The sequence below is a fragment of the Molossus molossus genome, unplaced genomic scaffold, assembly GCF_014108415.1.
Source record: "Molossus molossus isolate mMolMol1 unplaced genomic scaffold, mMolMol1.p scaffold_m16_p_32, whole genome shotgun sequence".
NCBI lineage: Eukaryota > Metazoa > Chordata > Mammalia > Chiroptera > Molossidae > Molossus > Molossus molossus.
The window spans coordinates 1,933,160-1,942,602 of NW_023425369.1; positions in this window are offsets into that span (position 1 = coordinate 1,933,160).

Here is a 9,443-nt window from a genome sequence, read left to right on the forward strand (position 1 = left end):
AACTCCCCAAATAGCTTGTTCATTCCACTGCTGTAATTCTTTTCTTCGAGTTTACATTAGTGAACTTTAAAGAAAAGTGCCATGAGAAACATAAATATACATAAATGTATATGTCTTCGATTGACCACTACATCCAAGTGGACAGCAGTGTCATAAACAGTGTACACATCAGAAATGTTTACTGAGCTTTCTCTTCCAGTCACTAACCCTCGATAATCCACAAATATAAAAACAGTTCTTCACAAAACAAAATGTCCTCCTTCCTTAGACTGAAAGTACACATCTTAAGGAACTTGGTTATGATGTCCATGCCTTTATAGTCATCACGTTTTCCTAAAGAGTCTCTCAATGCCTGAAGAAAAACAGTGTACCTGCTCATTAGTAAAGAGCTATACTGACTATATACGCTATCAACACTAGTATCAACATGGCTCTTTATTACATAGACTGTCCAATTTTTATTTAAAAACCTTATAGAATTTCTAGACAATTTTTTTTTAAAACACACCAATTTGGTCCTGGCTGGTTTGGCTCAGTGGTAGTGTGTTGGCCCGCAGACCAATGAATCATGGGTTCGATTCTGGCCAAGGGCACGTACCTTGGTTGCAGTTCATCCCTGGCCCTGGTTGGGGTTGTGCGGAAGACATCCAGTTGATGTGTCCGTCTCATGTCAATGTTTCTCTCTCTCTCCCTCTCTCCCACTGTACCTGAAGATAAATAGAAAAAAAAAAAATATCCTCGAGTGAGGACTAAAAATAATAAAAACACAGATTCACCATTTAAATTTTGAAAGCATGTTATCTTTTATGAATCAAAAGAGAGAAGAGGGGGTATGAGGAGGGCTAATGCATATGAGATTTCTTTTCAGGGGAACAAAATTGTTCTAAATTTAGATTGTGATGATGATCATACCATCTCATGAATGTACTACAAAAGTATAATTGTACGTACACTTTAAATTGGTAAATGGTATGTTTTGTGAATTTCTCAATAAAGCTGTTAAAGCAAAGGGGGGAAGAAAAGCCCAGAACTGGATGCTAATGCCAATTATTCCAATAAAATTTAGGGTCCACATATGGTTGTTGGGTTGGCGGTACAATGAAAAGGATATCCTCCTCAATTATGATATCAACATGGGCAAGAGCAAGGAATGTAAGGAAAAAGAAAAATACTTCACATTTTATTATAAGTATTAACAGCTTAAAACTAAGTCATATTTCTTGCTCGAGCTAGATATCTGGATAACACAACATTGTTCTTTAATTGAGATTACGCATATCACGCCACATTCAACACACTGGCAAAAATCAGAAAGCAAAAGATCGCCCAATGTTGACAGAAATTAGGGATGTGAGACACACCCAGCTGGTGGAGCACAGATTGGTACGGCCATTCTGGAGAACAATTTGGGAACTTACATAAGTTAATTATATAAAATCAGCAATCCCACTTCTGAGTCTATAGGAGTAATGTGCAAGACTATTTATCACACTGGAAGAACTAACATCATTAAAATGTCCATACTACCCAAAGCAATCTATAGATTCGATGCAATTCTCATTAAAATACCAACGATATATTTCACAAAACTAGAACAAACACTCCAAAAGTTTATATGAAACCAAAATAGACCTCGAATAGCCCTGGATGGTTTGGCTCAGCGGTTAGTGTTGGCCCACGGACTGGAGAGTCCTGGGTTTGGTTCACCCTAGGGGCACATACCTTGGTTGTGGTTTGTCCCGGGCCCCAGTTGGGGTCGTGTGGGTGGTGGCCACTTGATATGTCTCTCTCTTCCTCCCTCTCTCCCTCCTGTTCTATCTGAAGATAAATGCAAAAATGTCCTCGGGTGAGGATAAAAAAAAACCAAAAACCTCAAATAGCCACAGCAATCTTGAAAAAGAACAAAGTAGAAGGAATCACAATATAAGATATCAGGTTATACTACAAAACTACTGTAAACAAAACAACCTGGTACTGGCACAAGAACAGGCATATAGATCAATGGAACAGAACAGAGAACTCAGAAATCGACCCAAGACATTATGCTCAATTAATATTTGACAAAGGTGGCAAGAGCATACAGTGGAGTAAAGACAGCCTCTTTAATAAATGGTGCTGGGAAAATTGGACAGCTAATGCAAAAAAATGAAACTAGACCACCAACTTACACCATACATAAGAATAAACTCAAAATGAATCAAAGACTTAAATGTGACTTGTGAATCCATAAAGCCTAGAAGAAAATGTAGGAAACAACATTTCAGACGTTACAAGCAGCAGAATTTTCACTGATGTAACACCTAAGGCAACAGAAATAAAGGAAAAAATTAATACATGGGACTACATCAAACTAAAAAGCTTCTGCACAGCAAAAGAAACAAGCATCAAAATGGAAAGGGAACCCACTATATAGGAGAACATAATTGCCAACGATAAATCAGATAAAGGGTTAATTTCCAAAATATATAAAGTTCTCATAAAACTCAATAAATGGGAGACAAAAACCCCAATTAAAAAATGGGCAGAGGACCTAAACAGACACCTCTGTGAGTAGGACATATGAAAAAATGCTCAACATCACTAATCATTAGAAAGACACAAATTAAAACAACTATGAGGTATCAACTCACACCTGCCACAATGGCCGCCATCAACAAATCATCAAACAACAAGTGCTGGCGAGGGTGTGGAGAAAAGGGGATCCTAGTACACGGCTGGTGGGAATGCAGACTGGTGCAGCCGCTATGGAAAACAATATGGTGTTACCTCAAAAATTTAAAAACTGAACTGCCATTTGATTCAGTGATCCCACTTCTAGGAATATATCCTAAGAAGCCTGAAACACCAATCAGAAAGAATATATGTACCATGTACCCCTATGTTCATAGCAGCACTTTTACAATAGCTAAGATCTGGAAACAGCCCAAGTGTCCATCAATAGATGAGTGGATAAAAAAGCTGTGGTACATATACACAATGGAATACTATGCAGCTATAAGAAAGATAGATCTCTTATCCTTTGAGACGACATGGAGGACCTGGAGAATATTATGCTAAGTGAAATGAGCCAGTCAGAGAAAGACAAGTATCACATAATCTCACTTATTTGTGGAATATAATGAACAAAATGAGGTGATGAACAAAACAGACCCAGAGACATAGAAGTAGGGTTCAGACTGACAAACTTCTGAGGAAGGGGGCAGGGGAGAAGGGAAGAGATAAACCAAAGAACTTATATTCATAAATGCATAACCAAAGTACAAAGACAACAGTGTGGGGAAGGCAGGAGGGCGGTGGGAACGAAAAGGAGGGCATCATCAATGGGGGGGGGGGTGGTATATCTGTAATACTTTTAACAATAAAGATTTTAAAAAATTAAGAATTGTGCCTGGCTAGTGTGGCTCAATGGCTGAGCATCAACCCATGCACCAAGAGGTCGCCGGTTCAATTCCCAGGCAGGGCACATGTCCTGGTTGTGGGCCAATCCCCAGTGGGTGGCATGCAGGAGGCGGCCAATCGATGTTCTCTCATTGATGCTTCTATCTCTCTCTTCCTCTCTCTAAAATCAGTAAAGAAAAAAAAATGAATTAAAAAAAAAAAAGAAAAATGTTTATGTTGCTCTGGCCAGTTTGGCTCACCAGTTAGAGCATAAGCCCACAGACCTGGGTTGTGGTTCAATCCCCCGTGCTGGTTGGGGTCATGCAGGAGTCAACCAATCAATGCTTCTCTCTCTCTCTCCCCCCCTCCTCCCTCGTTCTCACTCTTTCTAAAAATCAATGGAAAAATATCCTCAGGTGAGGATTAACAACAATAAACAAACAAAAAACTGTTGCTGCATCAAAGGCACTATCAATAGAATGAAAAGAGAAAATATTTGTAAATCATACACCTGATAAGAACTGATAACCAGAATACATAAAAACTCCTATAACTTAACAACAAAAAACAACATGATTAAAAATGGGCAAAGGACTTGAAGAGAAGAAGACACGCAAATGGCCAATAAACAAATGAAAACATGCTCAACATCACTAGTAAATAGGGACATGCAAATCAAAACCACAATAAAATATCACTTGACATCTATTAGGATAGCTATTATCAAAAATCAATCAAACAAACAAAAAATCCTCAGAAAATAACAAGTGGTGGCTAGGATACAGAGAAGTGGAACCCTGCGCATTGCTGGAAATGTGCAATGTCCGTGGAGCTGCTGTGGATAACTGCTGGCAATACCTCAGAAAGTGCAACATACCTACACAAAGAAACATTATAATTGAAATGTCAAAAATTAAAGACAAGAGATTTGTTTTTTCTTTATTGATTTTAGAGAGAGGAACATCGATGAGAGAGAACACTGACTGGCCGCCTCCTGTGTGTCCCTGAACTGGAGATCAGGCCTACAACCTGGGCATGTGCCCTGACTGGGAATTGAACCAGCAACCTCTTGGTGCATGGGTTGATGCTCAACCATTGAGCCACACCAGCTGGGCAAGACAAGAGGAGATTTTTAAATGGAGCAAGAGGAAAATAACTTTTACATACAATGAAACCCTCATAAAACAATCAGCAGGTTTTTTCTGCAGGCCAAAAGGGAGTGGCACAATATATTCAAAGTACTCCAAAAAAAACAACAACTTCCTGCTGAAAAACACTCTACCTGGCCAAGTTGTTAATTCAGAATTGAAAGAGAGAGAGAAAGTTCATCACCACTAAACAGGCCCTACAAGAAATACTAAAGGGCCCTTTTTAAGCTGAAAAGAAAGGGTGCTAATTAGTAAGAAGAAAACAACATGAAAGTATAAACCTCACTAATCAAGTAAATATAGAGTAAAGGTAGTGAATTAATCACTTTTTAAAGCTAGTATGAAGGTTAAGACAAAAGTAGTAAAAACAATTATAACTACAATAATTAGTTAAAGGATACACAAGATAAAAAGATGTAATATGTGACATCAAAAACATAAAATGTGGGCTGGGTAAAGTAAAAATGTAGAGCTTTAAAATTTGTTTAAACTTAAACTGGTATCAACTTAAAACAGACTATCCCAGTTATAAAATAAATAAATTATGAGTGTGTAACATACAATATGATGACTATAGTTAATAATACCATTTTGCATATTCTAAAGTTGCTAAGAAGTCAGTCTTGGGTTCAAGTCTGGTCAAGGGCACGTACCTCAGTTGCGGTTTGTCCCTGGCCCTAGTTGGGTTGTGCAGGAGGCAACCAGGTGATGTGGCTCCAACACACTGATGTTTCTCTCTGTCCTTCTTTCTCTCTCCCTCCCTCCCACTCTATCTAATGATAAATAGAAAAATATCCTTGGGTAAGAAATTAAAAAAAAAAAAAAGTTGCCATGAGAATAACTCTTACAAGTCCTCATCACAAAAATAAAAATTGTAACTACATGTGGTAAGGAATGTTAACTAGACTTATGACCATTTTGCAATACAGTGATACCTCGGTTCTCGAACATAATTCGTTCCAGGAGGACGGTCGAGAACCGAATTGTTCGAGAACCGAAGCAATGAAACCCAATAGGAAAGCGTGACTCCACAAAGCGTGACTCTCTCTCTGCACTCACACTGATGACGCGAGCAAGGCGCGCTGGGCCGAATGAACGCCATTCGGCTCAACTCGGCTCATCTCGGAAGTTCGAGTTCCAAATATTTGTTCGGATTCCGAGACAAAAGTTTCTCGAATCCCGATTTGGTCGAAAACCGAGGCATTCGAGAACCGAGGTATCACTGTACATACAAATATGGAATCATTACATTGTACACCTGAAACTAATATAATGTTATACATCAATTATACCTGAATTTTAAAAAATGTACAAATTGGAAATTTGGTATTATCTGACAAAGGCTTGAACAAGATTAGAATACAGCAGGTTGTAATAAATTAATATTAAAGCTAGAAGACTTTTCAAGTAATGAAACATGAGTAGAAAACTTAAATGAGATAAACATTTAATAGTTCACAGCAATATTATATTCTATCTTTTGATAAGAAAAATGACTCAGGATATAGAAGAGAAATGGCCAAAACCATATCAAAATTACAATTAAACTACAGAACAACCTTCATTAAGAACTGCCAGAAATCTGGCTGAAAGTCTACAACCAGGGAATTAAGAATAAGCCACATCCAGACTAGTAGGAGGGGCAGATAAAAATTAAGTAGGATATCTCAGCTGTGGAGGTCCCCCCTGAGGAACAAGGGGTCCCAGCCCTATACCAAGTTACCCAGACCAGGGTTCTAGTGCCAGGAAGAGTAGTCTCCATAACTTCTGGTTTTAAAAACCAGTGGAGATTGAGGCTGAGTGAGACAGAGGGCTTCTGTAGTTCCAGGCACTTATTCTTAAAGGGACCGTGTACTTGGACTTACTCAAGACTCATTCCCTCTGAGCTCCAGTGCTACAGCAGCAGCTTGAAAGGCATCAGAAACACATAGACAGTCTAGTATCAGGGTGAGAGCTGGGGCGGGGAGGGCAGCTTTCTCCCAGACAGAAGTGTTGGCAAAGGCCATTGTTCCTTTGATGAACCCTACCTCCACAGATCCAGCAGGTAGGCACCATATTTGAGTCTCCATCAACCTGTTCACACCATTCACCCCACCCTGGTGATTCCCTGAGGCCCTATTCCACTCAACTTTCAGGCCCATACAAGCTGCTTCTAGTGGTTTTTCCATATGAATGGTTTGTCTTGGTTCATGCTTCAGATTTTCCTGAAATCTCTCAAACAAGCAGCATCTGGTCTCAGTGGCAAGCCCCATACCTCTCACTAAGTGGCCCCAAGCCTGACACTAGCAGCAGCTGGACTTGGTTTACAGCTTGGCCTCTCTTGGGTACCTCCAGGCCCAGCACAAGTAGAAGCCTTGCCTGAATATCTCCAAGCCCAACACAAGAAATAGCCTTATAGCTCATGCTGGGTGGCCCCAAGTAGAACAAAGGCAGCAGTTGACCTTGGCTTGTACCTCCCCAGAGACCCTAGAGCCAGTGCACCCAGTGGACAGCTTCAGACCACATCAAAGCACCAGCACCCAACCATGTCCATAAGCAACACACTGAAGGGGTGGACACAGTGGGCACCAGAGGCCCACTGAAGGAGGTCATGCTCTGTGGGATAGGCCCTTGCACAGCTGATCCTCCACAGTGGTTGGAGGTTGGTGGTCATGGCCAGTCCTTGCAGGTAATTGGCCTGGGGGTAAAGCCCTTCCACTGATGTGCCAACAGCTATCAAGGCTCAACTACCAGAGAAGTGTGTACAGAGCCCAACATGGGGATGAACCTTGAGTGACCAGCTCAGGTGATCAAGGAGACTGTGCCACTGGACCCTACAGAACACCCTCTACATAAGGCCACTCTACCAAGCCTGCAAGAAACAAACAAAGGGAGACTGCCAAAAACATGTCCCAAATGAAAGAACAGAACAAAACTCCAGAAATAAAACTAAAGAAGATGGAGACAAACAATCTACTATATGCAGAGTTTAAAACAGTGGTTATACCAATGCTAAATGAACTTAGGGGAATAATAGATGAACTCAGTGAAAACTTCAACAAAGTGCAACATAAAAGCATAAAAGCAGAGCTAGAAAGCATAAAAAGGAACCAATCAGAAATGAAGAATACACATACTAAAATGAAGAATACATTACAGGGACTCATCAGTGGAGTAGGTGATGCAGAGGATCAAATCAGAGATTGGAAAGATAAGGAAGCAGAATATACCCAATGAGAACAGCAAAAAGAAAAAAGACTCCAAATAAATGAGGATACTATAAGGAACCTCTGGACAACTTCAAGCACACCAACATTTGCATCATGGGGGTGCCAGAAGAGAAGAGAGACAGCAAGAAAGTGAAAACCTATTTGAAAAAATGACAGAAAAATTCCCTAATTTTGTGAAGGAAATAGACATACATACAAGTTCAGGAAGTGCAAGATGAACCCAAAGATGTCCACACTAAGACAGATCATAATTAAAATAACAAAGGGTAAAGACAAAGAGAATATTAAAAGTAGCAAGAGAAAAACTGTTAGTTACCTACAAGGGAGCTCCCATGAGACTGTCAGCTGATTTCTCAACAGAAACTTTGTAGACCAGAAAGGATTGGCAAGAAACAGTAAAAGTGATGAAAAGCAAGGACCTATAACCAAGATTACTCTACTCTGCTGCAAAGCTATCACTTAGAATCGAAGGCCAGACAGATAAAGAACTTCCCAGACAAGAAAAAGCTAAAGGAGTTCATCACCACCAAACCAGTATTATATGAAATGTTAAAGGGTCTTCTTTAAGAAGAAAAAAAGATAAAAAATATGAACAAAACGGCAATAAATACATGTCTGTCAACAATTGAATCTAAAAAACAAAAAAGATGAACAGAAACACTCATAGATACAGTGAACATGTTTTTTTATCTTTACCCAAGGATATGTTTATTGGTTTGAGAGAGAGGGAAGGAGAGAGAAACACCGATGTGAAAGAGAAACAGCAACTGGTTGCCTACCGTATGTGCTCCAATAGGAGATTGAACCTGCAACCTAGGTATGTGCCCTGATTGCGACTCGAACCCACAACCTTCTGGTGTACAGGACAGTGCTCCAACCAACTGAGCCACCTGGCCAGGGCAATACAGAGAACATTCTGACAGTTGCCAGGTGGGAGAGGGTTTGAGGGCAGGGTGAAAAAGGTGAAAAGATTAAAAAGTACAAGTTGTCATGGAGATTTAAAGTACAGCATAGGAAATATACTCAATAATATTCTAATATTCATATTAGGTATGGTGTCAGATAAGTGCAAGATTTATCAAGATGATCATGTAGTGAGTTATGTAATATCTAATCACTGGAGTGTACACCTGAAACTAATATAATAATGTACATCAATTGTAATTGGAAAAAATTTTTAAAGAAAAAGAGAAATAAATGTTGGTGAGATGAAGCAGAATAAAAACCACTCTTTCCAAGAATTTAGGTTAAGAGGGTGATAGAAAGAGGGTGTAAGAAAAACAAATCACTGTTAACATTTATAATAAAAAAAAAAAAAGAAAAATTTAAAAAACTTATGCTTTGGGAAAAATAAAGTTAAACATAGAATAATGTTTGGGTATACACACAAAAGAAGTGAAAGGAGGGACTAAAACAGGTATTTGTACACCCATGTTCATAGCAACTTTATTCATAATAGCCAAAAGATAGAAACAACCCAAACACCCATCAAGGATGAATAAACCAAATGGGGTTAATACATATAATGAAATATATCTCAGCCTTAAAAAAGAATGAAATTCTAACATGCTACAACACAGATGAATCTTTCAGGTGTTATGCTAAATTAGAAGGCTGGTTCAATGGAAGCTTCAGATGACCTTAGCCACTAACCTCACTGCAACTTCAGCCCTCACCTGACTACAACCAAATGTAAGATCCCATGCCC